Here is a 25,218-nt window from a genome sequence, read left to right as displayed (position 1 = left end):
TTCTAAATCCAGCTTGTGTTTCTGGTAGTTCTCTGTCAATGTACTGTTCCAGTAATTTCTGGATCTTTTTCAGCAGGATTTTGCTAGTGTGTGATATTAGTGATATCTGGCGATTAGGGTTATGTAATTGAGGAGATTAGTAAGAGATTCCCATGGAATATCCACTTTCAAAAAGAAAATGAGAGATTTGAGGATAGCATTTTCAATTTCTATTTCCTGTTTTCCATTTAGAAAATTCACTCTGTATCTTTTTTCTTTTTTTACGTGTACCGTCAAATCAGATCTGACTGGTATAGGAGGAGATTGTCCCCTCCTTCTCCAGCAGAGCATCTGGTGGTTTTGAACTTCATACCTCTGGGATTGCAGTGCAGCGTCTTGCCACTAGGCCACCAGAGCTCCCGCTCTGTATTTTTTTGAAGGGAAGACTTAAAGGATGCAGAGTTCCTTTAAGTATGGCATATAATCAAGTACTGAGAAGTGTTCTTTCTATGTAAACCAAACTCCCAAGTCATCCTCTCACCATCATCTCCTGCTTCTTAGGCAGTATAATATTGAATTATTCTCTGCAACAGGGAAATAACATTCTGATTCATTGTTTCTAGCTTTTGACTCATTTTTCTCAATACAAGTAGATAATGTAGGTGGTGAATTCCATGAACTGTCGGTTTGGAGCAGAGGGGAAGAAATATATTAATACTTGAAGCTTTGTTGTTTTTTTTAAAAAGTTTTATTACTTCTAAAATGTCACATTCTGAAAAAATAAAATGGGTATAGTCAAATAATTTATGAAAAATAACAAGAGAATTTATTTGTGCTATTAATTAAAGGAATACTTAGAATGGAAATTTTGCATATAAAATAATTTAAAAGCTTCCCTTTATAAAGCATCCCTATTATCTCCTCTTGAAAGTTTTATTTACTCCTCTGCTTTTAAGAAAGATCTGACTCATTTTGCAAGGTGGCAGGGAGAAAGATCTGCACTAGTACCCGTTTTCATTAACCATTTTATTTTTTAGATTTTTTTAGGTTTTTTATTGTAAAAAAACATGCATGGGGATACAAAGGGTAATGGTTGGGAGCAGAAGAGTGAGGATGGGCAGGGATGAAACCACAGGGCCACACAATATGGCGGGTAAAAGGATCTGGCAAAGGAAATGGGAAAGATCCAGCAGGAACCAGAAAAGACAGGGCAATGTTGAGCATAGTCCAATGGTGACAAGTCTTTCATTTATTTATTTTTAAACAAAGTAATTTTATTATTCACTTGTGGATTTCTCATTTGGGAATGAGGCACAGACTCTCTGGCTTCTTCATGCTAAATAGAGGCATTGAGATGAAGGAGGAAGAGGAGCCATTTTAACACTTTACTGGTGGTCCTGAGTTGGATCTGCATGCCTTCTTGATCAGTTAGAAGATGTTTTCCATAGGTTTTCTGCCCTCTGGACTGCAAAGTGTTTGTTAATGTGGGGCCAGTGGAAATTGCTGGCTGAACCTTGAGGCTCCATCCTTCTTTGTTTCCTTGGCTGGCAGTTATATTTTTCTTTTGTCTCTAGAACTGGGTTCAGGGTTCAGGTCTGGAGCAAGACTCAGTGTTCAGGTCACATATAGAAAAGGGAGAAAACCTAGGGAAAACAAACTTATGACTTACAAAGAGAAGGGCTTTAGAAGTGTTATTTATAGATGCATAGAGAAGGAGGTAGAGGAAAGTGGCGTCGATAAAATTTCTTGTATTCATTAGATTACTATCCCCAGTGGCTTGACAGCTCTACCCAGGGGCTGGGCAACACATTCTGGGGGCTGGGCAGATCTCCCTGAGGGAAAGGTGGCGCCCCCGTGGGTTAGATGGTAGTTCTGGGGGCCAAGCAGCACTCTCCCCACCAAAGCCCCCTCCCAAAGTCTAGACCCTGTTTCCTACTGGAGATCACGGTCAGGGACAGCACCCTTGTCTCCAGCACCACCACCATCAGTCCCTTCCCCTCCACCAAGTGGTCCAACTGCAACTCAAAGTAGATATCACTATCCTCCCCTCTACAAATGGAGAAGCAGCTTTGAGAGTGGTGAACAGACCCACCCTAGGTTGAAACAGTTCTTGGCAGCAGTAGTCAAGAAATCAAAAGATGCACTGAGGAGATCTGCTGTTCAGGATTCATTGTTGTTGTTGTTGTTGTTGTTGTTAAGTGCAGTCAAGTCATAGATGATTCATAGTGACCCTATGAATGAAAGACCTGAGCACTTGTATAACTCTCATCATTTCTCTAAATTCAGAGAATTTCTGGAGGCAAGCTATTTTGGAAGTGGATGCCATTCCAACTTTCAAGCTTGTTTTAATCTGGGAGCTCCATCAAACACTGTCCACCATGGGTAACCATAATTCCATTTGTCACATCAGTGTCACAGTGTTTAGTGTCATAGTCACCATGAGTTACTTTTATATAGCCAATTGGCAGACCAGTGCTATATCATGTAATGTTTGACCAAAAACAATTAAAACCAAGCCTGAGGGCCACAGATTAAAATCACTCAACTTTGGATTGGTAGCATAATTTTCTATCTGCTAGGCTAACAGAGCTCTCTCTACAGCTTACAGCAATTCTATGAACAGATCTCTAATCCTTGCCTTGTCCTACACCATTCCCACAATCTGAGGCACACTGGAGCCCATTGCTACAGTCGCCATATCAATCCATCATGCTGAGAATCTTCTTTTCTTCTTTGACCTTTCCAAGGAAATCTTCTTCATTGACAGTGAGATGCTCTCCAATATCTAGTCCTTCAACTCCTGTGGCTCCATGGTGCCACTGCTGCCATTCATTCCCTTGGTGCTCCCCTCTCATGCTGGGGCTTCGGCTACAGGCATCTGCCACCACCAGCTGTGTGAGAGCTCTGACTGCAGGGCTCTGCTTGGCACCCACCACCCAGTCAAGGTAAGGGAACACAAGGGTTCTGGCCCTGGTGGCCCTATGGGTTCACGATTCTGTAGGCTCAGCAGCTGGCAGCTGGCAGAAGTAGGACTCACCCATGATTTTTTGAGGCTCTTTGTCCTTTTGATGTTGAGCCTTAATCCATATTGAATACCAGTAGTCAACTGTTTTGACTGTTCAAGTATAGATAAACTGCTGGTTGTTGAGGGCCATGGTGGTCACTTTCAATGTATCTTGCCACACCTCCTGCTCCTCAGGTTCCTTCCCCTGTGGCTGTCATCTTGTTTCCAATAATTTCTTTTAGAATAAATTTATTCTGTGGTCATGCAAGGACTCCACTAAACCAGCCGTGGGGCCTGGCGCCTGTCACCTGTCTCAGGTAAGGGGACCCTTGGCCTCCAGCTGTGGTGGCCCTATGGGGCTGAGGCAGCAAAGGCTCAGCAGTGGGGGATGGGTAATAGCGAGACTCACCCATGTTTTTCCAGGAGTTTTTGTCCTGTTGATGTTGAGCCTCAATCCATGTTGAGGATCGGTAGTGATAGAAAGTGATAGAAATACTGCAGGTTGTGGAGGGCCATGGTGGTCAGTTTCAATGTGGCTTACCACACCTCCTGCTCCTCATGCTGCTTCCCCTGCTGCCACCATCTTGGTTCCTCCAAAATAAATCTAAGGAAAGAAGTGACTCATGAAAAGAAGTGAAAATATATCTAGTATTCAGGGTTGGTTTGTTATGCAATGAGCCATGAACAAGGCAATGTTAACACTGAGCAGAGAGAGTGGTGCCAGCAAGCCCCTTTGCCAGGAACCACACTTTACATACATTATTTCTCTTTCATAAAGACTTGGCATTGTCATATCATTCCTACTTTATGTCCTACATGTTTATGATGTCAAAGTTTATTGTTCAAATGGCTTTCTTAACTATTGATTTTTACTTTCACCATATGAGTGGAAAAACAAGTATGTATAATTATTATGGACTTGGTCAGTTTTTCCCATTCCACTAAGTTAAACTGGATGAATTTAACAGCAGAATGAAGAATCTCCTTACCAACAAGAAAGAGGGAAGAGAAAATAGCTCATTTCATTCAGGACCAGAGATTCCTGTGCAGCTAAACGGGTGTCAAACCAAGAGCAGCAACAGGATCAGCAGAGAACCAGAAACCCACATGAGACAGACTTGGGACTACCAGCCCCATGGAACCAGATCCAAATGTCTTGACCCAAAGTTGCAGGAGGATTGAGGTAAAATAGCAGATTTAAGGGAACTTTGTAATACTGACCTAAACCTGAAAGCCAAGGATCTGTGAAAATACTATAGAAGCTGTCTAGACTATGGAATCACACATTTCAGAAGCTACATGGACTGACGGATTTTATCCTGCTGTCAACATGAATTGTAGCCTGTTGAGGAATGTTGGGGAGGAAGGGAGGGCCTCTGGTCAGGACAGGTCACCTAAGCTCCAGATAAATGCAAGCCTCCCAATGGCCTTTAATACAGGGTAGAGAAAGCTCCCCTGCATTTGGCTGTACCATCTTGGAAAGGTCACCACCTGGGAAGACGGCTGCCACATCTGTTGAGCTGAAGTGGTCTGCACTAGGCTGAGGTTCTCTTATCCAATCCACATGTCCCACATCTGTAAACCCACCCTATCCTCTTCTCCTGTTTACATGCTTGTATATAATTGCATTACAACCCCCTATAAAATTAAGCTTGATTGACTCTCTGATCCTCTCCCAGAATGGTGTGTCTCCATCGTGCTTACCCCCATCAAGGTGTCACTGTTATTTGCCAGTGAATAGACAGCGACAGTAGCCTAGTGACTTCTCTAACAAACCTCAGAATAGTATGGTTCTATGATATCTGTGTGACTATTGGAATGGATTTTTGAGTCAGAAAAGTAGGAAGATCTCACAATTGAATAAACAAGGAACTCATACAATATTGTCCAAAATGGGTGACATTGGAGGACATTATGCTGAGTGAAATATCTCAGTCACAAAAGGACAAATACTGCGTAGTGCCACTGTTGTAGAACAGGACTGACATCAGAGTTGGGGTGAGACTGAGAAAAAGTGGATAAATTATGTATCCTGCATTGAAACAGATGAGGGAGATAACTGTTTAAAAGCATTATATGATTGGATATTATGGTTATGAAAAGAGTCCAGAATGAAGGTTGCATAGTAGAGTGTACTTAGGATGGGGTGGAGGGGGGATTGTATACCAATGAAATAATTTTTCTTTTACTTTTAAAAGAGAATAGCGAGCTGTGGGGGAGGGGTGGACAAAAAATGCAACAATGAATGAATGGAAATCCAAAATCTCTGCAAATGTTCATTAAAATTAATAAAAATAAAATTGTTGTTGCAGTTAATAGACATAGATGTAGAAGTATGGGAAATATTCTCTGACCTTACAAGAATTGATTTTTGTACTCTGGATATTGTTGATGGAAATAATTCCTCACAGAGGAATTAACAGAGGTCAGATACAGGCATTGCATGAATGTTATCATTCGTTTAGATTTTACATGTTTTGAGTATAATTACAGTTTGACCTTGGCATCGTGAGAAAGAAATTCCAATATAAATGAAGGGTAATTACTCCTGCATTTTATATTGTTTTGGTCTGTGGAAGTTTTCCTAGGACTCATCTACTTTCAAACAGGAGTGAAAATTCGTAATAACAAAAGAAATCATGTAGATGAAAAAAAGTTAGTGAGAAACATTCTTCTATGAAGAAATCTAAACTCCAGAGAGCAACATAGAGATATTAAAAATGGAAAATATATTAGTTTGTAGCTCTGAAAACATAACTTCAACAATGTAAGTTCTAAAATTAACCAGTGCTATCTGAAACAAAACACAATTTTCTTTTTTAGTGGAGAGGAGGCTAGGAAAATAGTTGAATACTTTCTCTAAAATATAATTAGAATTGTTAAGGACAACCTGAAGAGATTATTAATGGTGAAATAGCATTAATCTGTATTTTATTATATAAAAAAATTATAACTGATTAAAGAACTTGATGTTAATGTAAAATGACAAATAAATGGTCAAAATAGTCATATCTCTCTATATATATACCTATATCTATATATCGATATGTCTATATATTTATATATCTTTATGTCTAGCTAGCTCTCTAGCTAGTTGTTGTGTTAAAATCCAGTTTGGAAGTCTTCTGTAGCAGCCAGATTCTACAGAGCCATGTTTGCTGGTTCTGGTGAGGATTAGGGTGGAATGTTGATTGGCTAATGGATGTGAGATCATGTGATTGTTTTTAGTCAGACATTCTTCCAAGGGTTATAACACTGGTCTGTGCATTGCTGTACAGAGGTAATCTGTGGTTGCTGTGATGCTAAACACTGTGACACTGACGTGTCAAATGCAATTATGGTTACCCATGGAGGATAGTGTTTGGTGGAGCTTCCCTATTAAAACAAGCTTGGAAGCAGGAGTAGCAACCACATCTGAAATGGCTTGCCTCTGGAAACTCTGTGAATCTGGAGAAAGGATGAACGTTATTTAAATGTTCAAGTCTTTTATTCATAGGGTCCCTATGGGTCATCTAAGACTCAATGACAGTTAAAAACAACAACAACAACAATATAGTTGTTGTTTATGTACCATCAAGTTACCTGCAACTCGTAGTGACCATATGTATAATAGCTCTGAGCCCTGCCCTATCATGAGCCAATCTCACTGACTCTCACACACATACCCCATTATCACAGTTACGGTGTCAATCCACCTTTCCAAGTATAACAAGGAAAGGTCTTTCTTGGCCACTCACCCAAATTATGTGATTTGGAACTTAAAAATCCTAGCCTCCAAGGAGAAATTGGTTCCTCCCCCTTTTGACACAGACCTGGTTTTTTCCTGTTGGTCTATGGTATGTTCCATGCTCTTCTACAGCCCCACAAGTCAAAGACATCAATTTTTCTTCTCTCGTTCTTGTTCATTGTCCTGCTCTCTGATGCATAGCAAGGAGTGGTGAAAACCATGACTTGGATCAGGCACACTGTAATCTCTAAACTGACATTATTGTTCCTCAGTACTCTGGTGAGGTCCAACATAATTAGTTTTATGGTTGCTTAGCTCCTGGTACCAAGAGTGTTAATCGTGGAGTCAGTTAAGCTGAAATTATTAACAATCTCAATCTTTGTTCCATCTATAATTATGCTGCCAATTGGCCCAATGGTAATTTTTTTCTTCTTAATGTTGATCTTCAATTCATATTGAAAGCTGTAGTCCTTGATCTTCTGTAGCAAATGCCTCAGAGCCTCCTCAGCAAGCAAGGTTGTGTTATCAGCATAGTGTAGGTTATTGATGAGTCTTCCTCCAAACTTGATGCCACTTTCCCTCTCATAAAGTTTAGCCTCAAGAATGATCTGTTCTGCATACAGACTGAAAACCTATAGAGATAGGACACATCTCTAAGGTACATCTTTTCTGATTTTGAACCATGCAGTGTTTCCTTGCTCTGTTCTAATAATTCCTTTCTGGTCCAAGTATAGGTTTCACTTAAATGTTATGGAGTTTCCATTTTTCCTCAAGATTAGCCACAATTTGTTGTGATTCACACAGTCAAATGTCTTGGTAAAGTTAATGAGTGATGTACTGTCCTAATAATTTTTGGATAATGTTTAGTAGGATTTTGCTTGGATGTGGTATTAGTGATATCATTTGCTAACTTCCAACACTGTCAAATCACCTTTTTTAGAAATGGAAATAAATAAGTATCTCTTCCAGTCAGTTAGTTGTCCTCCAGATTTCGTGGAACAACCTAGTGAGCATGTTCAGGACTGCACCTATTTGTTGAAATACGTCAATTGGTACTCCATCAATTCCTGGGCCTTGTTTTTTGCCAGTTCCTTCAGAGAAGCTTGAACTTCCTCCTTCAGCACCATAGGATCTTGATCATATGTTGTTTTATGAAATTCTTCAGTATCGGACAATTCTATTCGGTATAGTGCCTCTGTGTACTATTTCCATTTTTTTTTCGATGCTTAGTCCATTCAATCTTCTTCCCATAGTATTCTTAAGTATTGCAACTCAGGCTTGAATTGTTTCTTCAGTTCCTCCAGCTTAAAAAATGCCAAGCAAATTCAGCACTTTTGATTTCCTGACTACAGTTCTTTGCACATTTCATTACAGTACGTTGCTTTTACTTGCAGAGCTGTCCTTGGAAATCTTCTATTCAACTCCTTAACTTGTTGATTTTCCACCGTCTGCCTTGGCTTTTCTGCACTCTAGTGTAATATTCAGAGTCCCTTCTAATATCCAACTTGTTTTTTCCTTCTTCTTCTTCTTTGTTTGACTTTTGGCATTTTTCATGGATGATGTTCCTGATATCCTCCCACAGCTATCTGGCTTTTACTCATAAGTGTTCAGGTCTCAAACCTGTTCAGCAGATGGTTTTTTTAATTCAAGTGGACACACATTGGTTCTTGTGGATTTGATTCAATTTTCTTTAGCCTCAGTTTGAATTTGTATATGAGTAATTGATGATCTGCTCCACAATCAGTAACTGGCCTAGTTTTCACAGCTGATTTTGAGCTTTTCCAACATTTTTTTTCCCAAGGTTTAATCTGTCTGATTCCTGTATAGACCATTAGGCAAAGTCCATGTCTATAGCAGCTGTTTGTGTTTCTTAAACAAAGTATTCACAATGATTGTACAAAATTCCATCATTCTATTTCCTACCTCATTTCTGTTATCAACTCCATGTTTTTTTACTACTGATTCTTCTTCCTTGTTCTTAACTTTTGCATTCCAGTCACCTATTATTATTAACACAACTTGATTGCAAGTTAGATTTATTTCCTATTGGAAAAGTTGGTGGTTGTTATTGTTAGGTACGCTCAAGTCACCTACAACTCATAGTGACCCAAAGTACAACAGCTCTGAAGCCTGCCCTGTCCTGAGCCAGTATCACTAACTCTGACATCCCTAACCTCAATTACTGTATCAATCCATCTGATCTGGGATCTTCCTCTCCTGTTCTGTCTTTCCACCCTTCTTAGCGTGATGTCCTTCTACAAGGAATAGTCCTTTCTATCCACATGCCCAAAAGTATGTGAGACAGTGCTTCAAAATCCTTTCCTCCAACGAGAAACTTGGTTTCATCCTCTCCAAGACAGTCCTAGTTATTTTCTTGGTAGTCCATGGTATGCTCAAGACTCTTCTCCAGCACCACAACTCAAAAGCAAATTTTTTTCTTTTGCCATCCTTTGTTCATTTTCCAGCTCTCTAATTGCAAATACCATTACCTAGATCAGGAACACCTAAGTCTCTAGACGGACATCGTTGCTTTTTGGCACTTTGGAGAGGTCCCTGACAGTAGATTTTTCTAATGCATTAATCTTTTGATTTCTTCACTGCTGGTGCCAAAAATGTTAACTGTGGAGCCAAGCAAGCTGTAATTGTTAACGGCCTCGATCTCTTCTCCATCCATCATGCTGCTGCCAATTGGTCTAGTGGTGAGAATCTTTGTCTTCTTGATGTTGAACTTGAATCCATATTGAAGACAACAGTGCTTGACCTTTTCCAGTAAGTGCTTCAGGACCTCTTCAGTTTCAGCAAGCAAAATGTGGTTAGAAGTTCTAGTTGTTTGACTCTAGGTCTTGGTGCATATATTTGAATGATGGTGTTATTAACAGGTTTTCCTTGTATGCATATGGATATTTTCCTGTTGCTCATGACATTGTATTTCAAGATGGATCCAAATATGGTCTTTTTAACTATGAATGTCACCTCTTTCCCCTCATTTTTTTATTTCCAGTGTATTTGATCATATGATTTAAAATATCCCATGTCAATTTCATTTTGCCAATGAAATGAGTATGTCAATATTTGTATGTTTCATTTCTTCCTTAACAATCTCCAATTTTCCTACATTCATACTTCTCACAATTCACTTTCCAATCACCAGCATCTATTTGCAACTCTTCCTCCTCCTTGGTAATTGCCAACATCAAGGCTTAGCCTCTGGCACTATATCTGCTAGTCTAACCTATATATAACCTGATATATTGTACATACAACTTTTGAAGGCTTGTTATTTCAGAGGTAGATTGTCAATCCTTCTCCTTAGTCTGTCTTAATTTGGATGCTCAGTTTGTTTGATAGCAGTATATGGTAGATAAGCATTTTACCCAAAAGAGCAGATGAGAAACTGATTTTCCATTACACAATCAACAGAGATGATATTGGTTCCACCACCCACTATGGCACAAGCATTGTATTCCTTCCTTCCACCCCACCTTGCCAGCTTCCAGCTCAGTTCCATCTCCTAGCCCTTCCATCACTTCCCACTTTCTTACCCACAGCTGCCCTCTGTTGATAGCTCAGGCCTCTGTACACTTCCGTCCTCCCATTTCCTCTCTACTTCACTGTGATGCTGGTGCTGTTAGCATACAAACTCCACTTTTGTCAGTGTGGAAAACTTTCCAGTATTGGCAAGAGGTGTGAAAAAACTTTCGATGGTGGTGGTTGGTGTGTTATGTTTCAGGCATATACATTGTGTTTATAATAAAAACATCTTTTAAAATAAATAAAACTATTAACTATTGTTGTTGTTATGTGCCATTGAGTCATTTGCGACTCATAGCGACCCTATGTACAACAGCCCTAAACCCTGCTCTATCCTGTGCCAATCACATTGCCTTTGAAACACCCATCCCAATTACCCCAGTCACTGAATCAATCCACCTCATAGAGGGTCTTCCCTTCCTGCGCTGTCCCTCTACTCTACCCAGCATGATGTCCCTCTCTAAAGACCTGTCTCTCCTTACAACATGTCCAAAGTATGTCAGGAGAAGCCCCAGAATCCTTGCCTCCAAGGAGCAGCCTGGTTTAACCCTCTCTATGATGAATCTGTCAATTTTTAAAGTAATCTTCAAGAACCAGGGTGCTGCTTAAAGGCAACTTAGGGAACTTCATCAAATATACTTGGGACATGTTGTTAGGAAAGGCCAGTCATTGGAAAAGGGTATCATACTTGGAAAGGTGAGGGGTCAGCAAAACAAAGACCCTCAATCAGATGGACTTACATTACAACTGTTTTAGGGGAGGGTCAGTACAGGAGAGGCAGACCTTCAATGAGATGATTCTATACAGTGATTGCAGCAATAAGTTCAAGTATATCAGGGATGATAAGAAGGCATAGAACAGGGCAAAATTCAAATCCCTTTTTTAAGGGTAGTTATGAGTTATAGTTGTCTCAACAGCACCTAAAAGAAATATCAACAATAAAATCAAACTTGGTAAGTAGAAAAAAATATTTGCAATATGGAATTTAAAATTTAATACAAAGCACAAATAAAATTAATGAACCCACACTGCTGATCCTCTGACAGGTTTTCACAAGGTGTGAATCATAAGGGAGATTTTTCATCTTTCTCCTACAGAGTAGAGGTGTTTCTAACCTACATAGAGAAACTATCCTTGCATTAGAATCACGACTTTCTACAGACAATTCCACCATTTTGCATGTTGTTATGCACTTTTTATTTACTTATTATCATCTTAGTTTCATGATAAATATTCCAAAATGCATCATCATAATAATACAACCATTTGTTTAAATAACCATTTAGACAGAAAGTAACTAGGCTAGAGTAAGCTGAACAGGCCTTCGTTTTTATGATAAGATCATTCGTAGGAGTGTGTAAATTGTTAGTCAGTGGCCCTTCTGAAGTTGGTTAGCTCTTAGTGGTAGGGATATGAGTGAAGTGACCATATATCACTCATAAAATAATAGGCTTTGTGGAACTTTTCATAACTACGTTAAAGGTCTTAAGAATAGCAAATTCATCCCAAAGTATAAGACATTATACTTGCAAATTCTTTTAGTGAATGCAGCAAGTTTGAAAGCTAGCCAACATTTAAGGGATCAGACACTATCTGATATAAAGTGTTAGCATACATAACCTCGATTTTTTTTAAATCTACAGCAATTATTATTCCTCTTTTATTATGAAAAAAATGAAGCTTAAAAAGATTGAATAATTACAGTGATAAATGGTGAGCACATCCAGGGCTTTAGAGTCAGAATTATAATTTAGTTTTAAAAAAATTATATATCTTTTCATTGGTTTGCACATAAAAATTCATATACATTGTAGTTTATAGATAGATAGATGATAGAGATAGAGATAGAGATGATATGGATATAGACTGCATTTCACTCATTTCTTTATTCACATTGTGTTCTTTAGCATAATCCCCATACATTACGTATTATAAAAAAAAATCTTTGATCTATGCTCACCATTTACCCCATCCATTCAGGTTCCCACTGATTCCTTCAACCCCTCACTCTACCCGCATGACATTGTGATCTCAAGATTTTCCCTACTACTTATCATCAATGAAACACAGATAGACATTCCTCTGATACTCTCTGCTTTGAGCCAAGATCCATCTGACATTAGCTATAATACCCCTAGTGAAAGGGCCTCTTCTAAATCCAGTTTGCACTTCAGACAGTTCTCTGTCGATGTGCTGTTCCAGATATTTTTGGACACTCTTCAGCAGAATATTGCTTGTATGTGATATCAATGATACTATTCAATAATTTCTACACTATGCAGGATCACCATTGGAATGGCAACATATATAGATCACTTTCAGTCAGTTGCCCAGGTGGTTGTCCTCCAGATTTCTTGGCACAACTTGGTGAGCACATCCAGTACAGTGTTTGTTTATTGAAAGATGTCAATAAGTATGCCATCAATTCATGGGGCCTTTTTTTGCCAGTTCTTTCAGAGCAGCATGAATTTCTTCCTTCATCAACACAGGCTCTTGTTCATAGATTGTTTCATGACATTCTTCTGTGTCCAACAATTCCTTTTGGCACAATGACTCTGTATACTCTTTCCATCTTCTTCTAATGCTTCTTGGATCGTTTACTATTCTGCCCAAAGCATCATAAAGTATTGCGACTTGAGGTTTGAATTTGTTCTTAAGTTCCTTTAGCTTAAGAAATGTTGAGCAAATTCAGCCCTTTTGATTTTCAGACTCCAGCTCCTTGTACATTTCATTATAACAACAAACTGTAGCTGACTCTGAGAAGAATGGGAATCCCAGAACACTTGATTGTGCTTATGTGAAACCTATACTTAGACCAGCAGGCAGTCATCAAAACAGAGCAAGGAAATATTGAATGGTTCAAAATTGGGAAGGGTGTGCATCAATGTTGTGTCCTATCTCCATATCTTTTCAATCTATATGCAGAAGAGATTACCTGTGAGGCTGGGCCCTATGAGAAGTGTGGCATCAGGATTGGAAGTAGACTCATCAACAATCAATCTGTGTTATGCAGATGACACAGTGCTGCTTGCTGAAACAGAGGAGGACCTGAAGCTCTTGCTACAGAAGGTCAAGGACTGTGACCTTCAATATGGACTGAAGCTCAACATCAAGAAAACAAAGATTCGCACCATGGTGCTGATTGGCAGCTTCATGAGAGATGGTGAAGAGATTAAGATTGTTGAAAGCTTCAGTTTGCTTGATTCTACAGTCAGCTCTCTTGGTACCAGCAGCCAGAAAATTAAATGATGAGTTATATTGGGAAAGTCTTCAGTGAGAGATTGAAGAGCAATGATCTCAACCTGGAGATGAAGATGTGCCTTATACAGGCCATGGTCTTTGCAATTACTTGCTATGCATCAGAGAGCTGGGCAATGGCTAGGGATGATAAAAGGAAAATTGATGCCTTTGAGCTTTGGTACTGGAGAAGAGTATTGAATATACCATGAACTGCTAGAAGAACGAACAAGTTTGACCTGGAGAGAGTGAAGCCAGGCTACTCTTGGAGGCAAAGATTCCAAAGCTTTGTCTGACATACTTTGAACATGTTGCAAGGCGTCATGCTTGGGAGGGTTGAGGGACAGTGCAGGAGAGGATGAGGTGATGGATTCAGTCATTGGGTAAATGGGGATAGGTGTGTCGGAAACAATAAGATGGACAAGGGATAGAGCAGGGTTTTGGGATGTTGTACGCAGGCGACTCAACGGCACATAACAACAACAACTACCTCATCCTCAGCACTCCTTCTCTATTCTGTTTCACATTTGTCCTGTTCCTATAGGACAAGTTGTGTCTGACATGGAGAAAAATGGGAATCCTAGAGCACTTGATTGTGCTCATGCAGAACCTATATCTGGATCAGGAGACTCTTGTGCAAATGGAGTCAGGGAGCACTGCATGGTTTGGAACTGGGAAGAGTGTGTAGCAGGGTTGTATTCTTTCTATGTACCTGTTCAATCTATATGCTCTAGGCAATGTCATGATGGATGAAGAGGAGATTGGCAGTGTCAACAGCTTCATCTTGTTTGGATCCATAATTAACACCGTTGGTATGAGCAGTCAAGAAATAATGATATGCACTGCACTCAGAAAATCTGCAGTTAGGGAGCTTTCCAAATTATTGATGGGTGGTAATTTCCGTTTGAGAACTAAGGTGTATCTGACTCGTAGTCTTTCCAACTACTAGCTATGCATCTGAGACCTGGACAATAAATAGGGATGACAGAAAAAATTGAGGCCTTGGAGCTGTGGTGTTGGAGAAAAGCATTAACATCCCATGGATGGCAGAAAGAATGAACAGATATGTCTTGGAGATGGTGCATCCAGAGTCCTCTTTGGAAACAAGAATGATGAGGTTTTGCCTCATATACTAGGACGTGTTGCTAGGAGGGGCTATTCCTCAGAGAGGGACATCACGTTGGGAAGCATAGAGGGTTGGTGAAGGAGAGGAAGACCTTCAACCAGGTGGATTGATGTGGTGACTGCTGCAATGGGCTTTTGTGTGTCATAAAGTGTGAGGATTTGGTAGGACAGAACAGGGTTTAGATATTTTGTGTATAGGTTCGGTATGAGTTGTGCTGGACTCAAGAGCACCAAACAACATAGAAAAAAACAAAGCTTGCTTTATAGAGTTTCCTATACTGTAATCTTTTCATCTCTAATTCCAGTCATGGTTTTTTCAGTCATTGTTGTGCATCTTATAGCTGGACAATGAATAAGGATGAAAGAAGAAAAATTGATGCCTTTGAATATATATATATATATTTAGTGGTAGAGAATAGTACTGAATATCCTTTATTGCACTGCTAACTCAAAGGCACACAGTTCTAATACACCAGCTGCTCTGTGGAAGAAGGATGAGCAATAATCTTCCTGAATGATTTACTGCCTCTAAAAATCCACTGGAGGGTCAGCTATGGGCTTTTCCCCCAACTCTACTATACTTAACAACAGCCAAAAGAACAAACACATTTACCTTAGAGAAAGTGCAGCCAGAGTGCTCCATGGAAGCAAAGATGACAAAGCTTCATCTCATATACTTTGGGCATGTTTTTAGGAGAGGCTATAATGTTGAGGTCTTTTGTTCATAGGGTTGCTATGAGTAGTCTATGACTCGACAGTACCTAACAACAACAACAACATTCATTGCAAAGGGACTCATTTTTGGAAAAGTGGAGGATAGGCAAAAAGTAGGAAGACTCAAAGTGATATGAATTGACAAGTGACTGTAGCAATGGTCTCAAGTATGTGAGAAATTATAAGGATGACACAGGATAGAACAGGGTTCAGATATTTTGTTTCAAGGTTTCTGCAAGTCATACACAACTCAACAGTAAGTAATAAAAACAACAACCTTTACAGGAGAAGATAACTACACAAACTTGAGCATTGCCTCTTTGAGCCTCATTTTTTTTTCTTGAATTCAGAATGCAAGTTGAGTCCAGTGATCTACTGCTATTTATCTGGACCTCCCTCTAAAAATTTATTCCAAAGAGTCAATGTTTCTTTGTTGAGATCTATATGATTATGACTTCAGCCTTGTCTGTTGTCTAAGCATTCCTTCACAAGACCATGTTGTTGTTGTTGTTGTTGTTGTTATGTGCTGTTGAGTCGACTATGACTCATAGAGTCCCTATACATAATAGCTCTTAATCCTGCTTTATTCTGAATCAATCTCATTGTCTCAGACACACCTATCCTCACTACCCCAGTTACTGTGTCAATTCATTTCATCTGAGGTCTTCCTCTCTCCCACTATCCCTCTGTTTTAAATGCACCTTGTACACGTCAACATAATTAAAATCTAAATGTGAAACTTGAAAAACTTAAACAAAAATACTATAAATTCATACTCAAGAATTCAGCCATACCATGAGCCTTGATCATTCCATTTGTATGTTGTAATTGTTTGGTGCCATTTGCTATTGTTGTTCACCATTATCTACTGAGTTACAGGATAAAACACAACAAAAAGACACATTGCCAAGTCCTGTGATATACTCACATTCTCTGCTGTGTTTGAGCTCATTTTTGTAATCATCATATCAACTTAACACACTGAAAGTATCAACTTCTTAATAATTGTTTTTATTGTTATGTATGTACTGCCAAGTTGGAACCAACACATAGCTGACCTTTCAGAGGGTTGTCAGAGGCAGTAAATAGCATGGAAGGTGACTGTCCATCTTTCTCTCAGAGAGCAGCTATTTGAACCTTGTGCCTTTGAGACTGCAGCACAACTTCTTTCACTTAGGTCATCAGAATTCCCTCTTCTTTGTAGTTATTATTGTGATGTGTCATCAAGGAAAATATTACCAACAGTGACCCTATGAATAATGGCTCTAAGCCTTGACCTATCAGGCATTGCCATAGAATCAGCCCCAACTCATGGCTCACCCTTCAGTGTATTTTCAGAGGTTGTAAATCACAAATGAGGAGATTGTCCATTTTCCTCCTGCAGAGTGGCTGCTGTATTTGAACTACCAGAGCAGATGCCTCTTTGGGAAGCAGTACAACTCTGTCTTCTAGGGTGCCAAGAGCTCGTTAATGGGAGTTAACAAACTATGTAAAGTAAATTAAATCTGTTTTTTAAGATCAGCATTTCTAAATCGGGATACTACTTGCATTTCTAGAAGGATAGTATTTTGATGAATAAAGTCAATTTTATTGGAGATACTTAACATTTCCAGTTTGGGGGCATTAAATATTACTGTCACTCCCCACATCTCCCACCACTGTTCCTGTCAGAATGACTCTGCACATTTCCAATGTATTCTAAGCAGTGGCATTTACCCCATTTACTAATATTTCCAGGTGATGAAAAAGCTCCACTCCAAATTTTGAAACGTAAGTATTAATTTGATGAGCCTTGAGTAGGTAGGACATGACCACTTGAGTTAAATAATTCAAAAGCCATACTTGAAATTGGAATGCAGATAAGGGTTAGCGGAAGTATTGGAAGATAATACTAGAGAAATACACAGTCATCTGAGTTTTATTAGGAGAAAATTCATGAAATGCCTTAATAAATGAATGGCATTTTACGGTTCCAGTTTTATGTTAATTAATTTATTGCAACATTCTCATTTCCAACAGCCTCATTTTGACCTGTTATACACTGTATGGACTAACTTTGGAGCCATTTTGTTTCATGTGATTTTGGTGTCTCGTGTGTATGTATGTTTTGTTTGGGGGGAGAGTTGTGTTTTTGTTTTTATTGTTTGTTTGAAAACAGGAGAAATGCAATTCACATAAAATGAAAACAAAACATCTATTAATTACCCTTTTACCTTTGCCTTCACTCCTCATTGATTTCTACCCTATGTTATTGCATGTACACATCCTGCACAGGAACCTCGTTCTCACATTAAAGTCTTTAGGAATGAAAGGTTGATACATCTGCTGATGAAGGTGTTGAGTTAATTAACAAACAGTAAGGTAGTAAATACTTATTTTAACTTTAGCTATTTTACACTCCCACCCTCAGGACAATTCACTGATATAGAACAACTGTTGGTGCAGACAAGGTAAGGGATGAAAATCACAAATGATAAAATTACCTCAGAAGAGATGTGAAAAAAGAGATTGGGCATCCTTTCTTTTAAATATTTAATGGAGATACAAAATTCATTTTATTTTTAAGTCAAGATATGGTGGTTAACCAATATACATTTTTATGCAATATGGTTCACAAAGTCTTAGTTAATGCTGCTTGTACAATGAAGTCATTAAGTTCAATGGAGGGAGTATAATTTCAGTATATCTGGGATAACATAGGAAGCTCAAGGTTAATTTTTTTCTTCATTTAACTAGATTCACTGTAATTGTTCAAAATATTCCTCCTGGAGTTTCAGAACTTAGACTTTTCTCTTAAATGAGAATCTAAAGTAATTTCCCGAAGTGTATGAAGCTATATTAAAATAAAAACTTGACAGAGCCTTTAGCATTCATTATTTCAGTTTCTAGGAAACCAAACACATAATTTTCTAGTAAATCTGGGGTCTAAAGTTGACTTGAAATATTTTCAATCCTCCTACATATTTTCCCTACAGTAATTATACAGCAAATCAAAGCTATACATGCATGTATTTTGAAACTCTTATTTGAGGATATTCTGAATAGATGCCTGAAATCATCAATACATAAGACCCACAAAAAAACAGAAGCAATTATCATTTCGTCTGTGGAACGTTTCTATACAACTCTATTCATTGTCTTTCTGAGAAAGATAAAAAATATATTCAGCAATGTAATGACATTTGCTGAAAGAAGAAACAAAATCACATAGGCATGATAGTTTTGCTTTAGTATAAAATAAAAGGCAGCAGATAATTCTTTTAAAATGATGATTTGATTTTATTTTAAGAAGCTGGTGTCAATGGAAGGTTTGAGAATAAAAATGACAAATCAAAGTTTATTTTAGGAGTGTTAGATTTTTTAAAGAAAATTTTCATTTTGTGCTGATTTAACTTCAAAATTCACATAAATTGTTTTCACACCAGATCTTTCTTATTTCCTTTACCCACTCCTCCCTCTGCCCTTCAAATTGTATGATCCTTTGATTAACCACCCTTCACCCCCAAGTCATCCTCACCACTCTACTTGCACCCTGCCTCCTTTAGATCCTCCTACACACTCTAAAATAATAGCCTTGTACAGTATTTGTTCTTATGGGACTGAGTCAATTCACTTAGCATAATGCTTTGCAGTCCCATCTAAGTTAAATAATAATTTACAAAATCATTGCTCCTGGGTGCTCCATAGTATTTCGTCATGTGAATATAACATACTTTCTCAATCCATTTGATTGTGGTTGAACATTTGAGCTCTTTCCATTTTCCTGCAATGGTGAATAATGCTGCCATGAATATTAGTGTACAAGTCTCTTTGCCTCAGTTCTCATTTTATCAGGATATATTGCCAGAAGTGGAATAGCTGGATTGTATGGAATTTCTATGCTCAGCTTTCTGAGATAATGCCAAACTGCTTTCCAAAGTGGTTGTACCATTATACAATTCCACCGACCATGTATAAGAGTTCCTGTCTCCTACATCCTCTCCAACATTTATTACATGCTATCCTGTTAAACTTTGCCACTGCTACTGGAATGAGATAGTATCTTATTATGGTTTTAATATACATCTCTTTTAATGCCAGTGATTCTGAATATTTCTTCATGTGTCTGTTGACCATCTGAATATCTTGGAGCGTAGTCTCAAGCTGCCTCAGATGCAGACACATGGCTATCAGGGTCTTCAACATCATCATGAGCTGGTATGCCAACATAAGAAAGACAGCTAATCAAACTCTAGGGAGACTGTGGCAAGGCATAACCAGATGGAGCCAAGGCCAGAGCCCTTGAGATAGGAACCTGAACACCAGGAATAAAGAAGCAGAGAATGTGGTGCATTTCCTTGAGACATTGGTTCCTGTGCCAAAGGGACGTTGCTGTTGACTGAGAAGCTGCCTGAACTAGTTGAGGTATTGTGTCTTATTGTTAACCTTTTTGGGGACTTTTATTTACTAACCCTGGACTTTTACTCTGTGATATCCTTTGCCCTGATCCCCAGCATATTCCCCTAAAAAGCCAGATAAATTGTGAGTAAAAGGAGATTCTGTAAAATTTATGTGGTCATTTGCAACAAATTTCAAGCCCAGGAATAAGGGACTCTGGTGACCTAGTGGTAAGGAGCTGCACAGCCATTCCAAAGGTAGCAAACCCATCAGCTGCTCCACAGGAGAAATGTGAGCAATCACCCACTGCAATTAAATTGACTCTGAAAACCCACTGGAAGGTCAGCTATACGATGGTTCTGACTAGATGGTACATAACAACAGGTACAGAAGTGAGGGATGCATATCTGAACTTAAGAGGATCAGTTTCATACTGTGAATGTTGTTTAGGGAGACAGTTTATCCTTGTGGAATTAGATGTTAGACTCAGCCTTCCTGACATTGCCCTTGCTGCTATTACAGAGGCATAAAATGAATAAAACATCAGCTGAAAATTAATAAGAAAAATTATAAATTATTGTGGTTGTTATTGGATACCATTGAGTCAGAACCAGCCCATAGCTAAACCTCTAGTGAGTTTTTAGAAGCGCTTAATTGCATGAGAGGAGATTGACGATCCTTCTCCCATGGAGCAACTGGTGGATTTAAACATTGTGTTTTCAGGATCGCAGTACAATTTCTTACCATTAGGCCATATAAATTATATGAATAAATAAGCATAAATTATATATTTGCTGTAAATATGCTGAAGAGTTAGCTTACTATGCTTTGACATTAAGAAAATACAAAATAAATTCTAAGTGTTTTTTTTAATTAAAAACATAAACAACAAAATAGTACACATGTCAAAGCATTGATGTCTGACAACTATATTTTAAGTACACTGAAACTGAGGAGGACCTGAAGTGTTTGCTGCAAAAGGTCAAGTACTGCAGCCTTTAATATGGTGAAGCTCAACATCAAGAAAACAAACATTCTCAACACTGGGCAGATTGGCACCATTATGATAGATGGTGATGAGATTAACAGCTTGAATTTGCTAATCAACATTCTCATGACCAGTAGCCAGGAAACAAAAAGATGAGTTGCATTGGGAAAGTCAGCTATCAGGGACCTCTCTAGAGTACTGAAGAGCAATGACATCAGTCTGGAGACCAAGATGTACCTTATCCAGGCCATAGCTGTTGCAATTGCTTGCTATGTGTCAGAGAGCTTGTCAATGACTAGGGTGATAGAAAGAGAATTGATGTCTTTGAGCTGAGGTGATGGAGAAGAGGGTTGAATATACCCTGGATGGCCAGGAGAACAAATAAGTTCTTCCTAGAGAAGGAAAAGCATGTCACATAACAACAACAACCCCACAGATTTTTAACAAGTTTTCCCCACATATATTAATAATTACAGATACTAATATTCCCATGTGCTAAGAGGAGTACTAAGTAGAATAGTGTTTGTTTTAAGGAAAGAATAGAAGCAAAGTTACTATTAAAATGCAATATGAAAATTTATTTCATAGACAGGTACACCTTATTAAGAGGGAACTTAGGAATAGTACACTATCTTAGTTATCTAGTGTTACTACAGTAAAGAAAACACAAATAAATGGCTTCAACAAACAAATTTAATTTTTTACTATGTAAGATTTTGGGAAGCTCAAATACAGAAGAACGTCAGCCCTAGGGTAAGGCCTTTTCTATCGTTTGGTTCTGAAGAAAAATTCTATTTCTTTATATGTAAATCAGGAGTTCCTTAGAGATCTCCATACATTTTGATTTTCCCCATGTCAAGGAGTGATCTAGCACAGAAGACGAAGTCCTAAAGGAACCATTCCGCTCTTCAAAATTCATTCTTTATAATGGTGTTAGATTCTTTCTCTATGTGTGTGTGTGTGTGTGCGCGCGTTAGAAAGAGATAAATCAGGCAGGGGATGTTGTTGTTCTTATGTGCCACCAAGTCATTTGCAATTCGTAGCAAACCTATGTACCACAACTTTCAACCCTGCTTTGTTCTGTGCCAACATTATTGTCTCTGACACATCTACCCCTATTATCTCAGTCACTGAAACAATCCATCTCATCTAGGATCTTCCTCTCTTGCATGGTCACTTCACTCTCCCAAGAATGATGTGCCTCTCCAAGGACTGGTCACTCCTTGCAACATGTCCAATGTACATCAGACAAAGCTCCAGAATCCTTGCCTCCAAGGAGCAGCCTAACTTCACCCTCTCGAGGGTGAACTTGTTTGTTCTCTTAGCAGTCCATGGTATATTCAATACTTTCCTTCAGCTTCACAGCTCAAAGGCATCAATTCACCTTCTATCATCCTTAGTCATTGTCCAGCTTTGTGATTCATAGTAAATAATGAAAACAAAACAAAACAAAGTTGTTAAAAAAATCTGGAAAGTCATCTAAGTAGTCTTTTAGAGATTGAAATAGTTTATTTATGAAAATAGAATTTGAAATATTAGATACAAGAATTTAGGATAGAAGTGCAAATTGAATATGAGGAAACTTCTATTACATATTAAAGAATTTGTAATTTATCTGAAAAAATGTGTTGAACTTTATATATTAAAAATAAAGAAGCAACATGGTAATATTTTCCCTTTAGGGAAATTATTGTGACATTAATATTTTCATGATTGTTGTTTATGTTAGCTAATCTATGAACAGGCATTCTGAAATTTGCCCTATCCTGTGCCATCCTCATCATCTCTGAGAAACAAGAGGCCATTGCAGAAGTCAGTGTCAATCAGTCTTGTTGAGGGTCTCCCTCTCTTTGATCACTCTCCATCTTTCTAAAGAATGAAAGATGGCTAACTACATATCCAAAGTATGAAAGATGAAGCTTGGTAATCCTTGCCTTCAAGGAACACTCTTTACATACACTTTCCAGGACATATATGTTGAGGTTTTTGGGGGCATATCATGGGATATTCAATACATTTTTCCAGCCCCACAACTTATAGGCATCAATTATTTTTCTGTCATCGTTATTCATTGTCCAAATCTCTGATACATAGCAGGTAATTGAGAAGACCATCGCCTGAATTAGGCAGATCTTATTCTTTAAATTGACACCATTGCTCTTCAGTATTTTGGAGAGGTCCCTGACTTTAGATCTGGCTAATGCAATATGACTCCTGATTCCCTGACTGCTTGTAACAAGAATGTTGATTGTTGATGAAATCATTGGCAGCTTCAAACTTTTCTCCATCTATCATAATATTGACTATTGGGCCTGTGGGGAGGATCTTTCTATTCCTGACATTGAGATGTGATAGCCAAAGATGAAAAGATTAGTTGTTGTTGTTAAATGTCATCAAGTCATAGGCAACTCATAGCAACCCTATGAATGAAAGACCTGAGCATTTGTTTAACTTTCATCATTTCTCCAAGTTCATATGATTTCCAGGGGCAAGCTACTTCAGAAGTGGATGCCACTCCTGCTTTCAAGCTTGTTTTAATCAGGGAGCTCCACCAAACACTGTCCACCATGGGTGAAAAATATTGCATTTGGCACATCAGGGTCACAGCGTTCAGCATCACAAAAAACACGAGTTACCTCCGTATAGCAAATTGACAAACAGTGCTATACCACCTAGAAGAATGTTTGGCCAAAAACAATTAAAAGCAAACCTGAAGGAGCAGATTAGCTAGAGGAATATTTAATAATGAATGCAAGAAATTTTATATTAGAATGTTTGGTAAAATGTATGGGAAATTGGATATGTCTAATAGTCACTGAAGATGGACAATTGAGACTTATTGACTGAATATACTTAAAAGGAGAGGAAAAGAGAAATTAAATAAATATGGATATTTTTGTCTTATTCAATTATTTATATATGTGTGTATACATATATAAAGAGAGAAAGGGGCAGAGTGAGAATGAGAGGGGGAGAGAGAGAGAGAGAGAGAGCTTGCTTTAGTGGCCGAATGGAAAGAAGCTTCATTGTTTGAACCAGGTGCTCCTAGAGAAGAATGGACAATCTTTTCCTGTGTGATTTCCTGCCTCTGAAAACCCACTGGAGGGTCATCTGGGCATTGGTTCTAACTCAACAACACATAACAACAACTGAGGGAGAGAGAACACTGATGAGTTGGTGATCTAATTCATAGGGAATTGCACTACTAAGCCAAAGGATATACTCCTCCATTGTGATTTGAATTCACTAGATGCTCTGAAGAGAAAAAAAATGTGGACAATCTTTCTCATGAGATTTGCAGTCTTGGAAAACCAATAGAGAGTTAGCTTTGACCCTAACTCAATGGTTCCACCTCTACAGCAATGAGATGAGATGTGTTTGTATGTATGGATAGGATCTATTTACCTTTTTTTCTATAATGTGTAAATCAAGACAGAATGGTGCACCTGTCTTAGTTAACAGGAAGTAAGTGTTTGGTTCTTTTGTTGTTGTGGTTTGTTTGTTAGTTTGTTTGCTTGTTTGTTTGTTTGTTTTAATAATGATTTACTTACAAAGTTCATATACACTATTTTCCACGTCAGACCTCTTTCCTTTCCTTTACACACCAACCTCATCCTTATCCCTCATCTCCTACCCTCCCCTCTTTGGATTCTCTTATTCATTCTACAATAATGGTCTTATACAGTATTTGTCATTATGAGATTGAGTTCACTTACATAATGCTCTCCAGTCCTTCCCATGTTAGGTAGTAATTTACAAAATCATTGCTTCTGTGTGCTGCGTAGTATTCATTGTGTGAATGTACCATAATTTCTCAATCCATTTCATTGTGGTTGGACATCAGGGCTGTTTCCATGTTATTGCAATGATGACTAACACTGCTGTGAATATTGGTGTACAAGTCTCTGTTTGTTCCTCAGTTCTCATTTTATTGGGGAATATTCCGTGTATGTTCAGTTCTTTGGGAAGATGCCAATCTGCTTTCCAGAGTGATTGTATCATTTTACAATCCCACCAATAATGTATAAGAGTTCCTATCTTGCCACATCTTGTCCAACATAAACTCACTGTAATAAGAGAGATGTAAATCAAAATCACAATGAGATATCATCTCACCACAGTAGAAATGGCAAAGTTTAGCAGGGCAGCATGTAATAAATGTTGGAGACGAAATTGTTCTTAACAGAGATGATTCTCCCTCATTAAAAATAAAGTGCATAGCATCCACTTCCTAAACAACATGACTCCAGAAATTCTATGAACTTTGATAAATATTGTTTGTTGTAGAAGGGCTTCAGGCCTTTTGTTTATAGGGTCACTAAGAGTTGTGCTCAATTCGAAGGCAATTAACAACACCAATAATGTTCTAATATACATGGGTTCTTTCAAGGCATAACAAATACATAAATAGAAAACATCCATGAGTTCCCAATGGCTTGGTGAGACTGTATTGCAGATAATTAGGAAATTATGATTACTCAAATTCTATCATAAGAACATATTATCTATACAAAGCAGAATGTCAGATTAAAAATT

This window comes from Elephantulus edwardii, unplaced genomic scaffold (genome assembly GCF_000299155.1).
Source record: "Elephantulus edwardii isolate Elephantulus edwardi_28Jun2011 unplaced genomic scaffold, EleEdw1.0 scaffold00294, whole genome shotgun sequence".
In the NCBI taxonomy this organism is placed as follows: Eukaryota; Metazoa; Chordata; class Mammalia; order Macroscelidea; family Macroscelididae; genus Elephantulus; species Elephantulus edwardii.
This window is presented reverse-complemented; position numbering follows the sequence as displayed.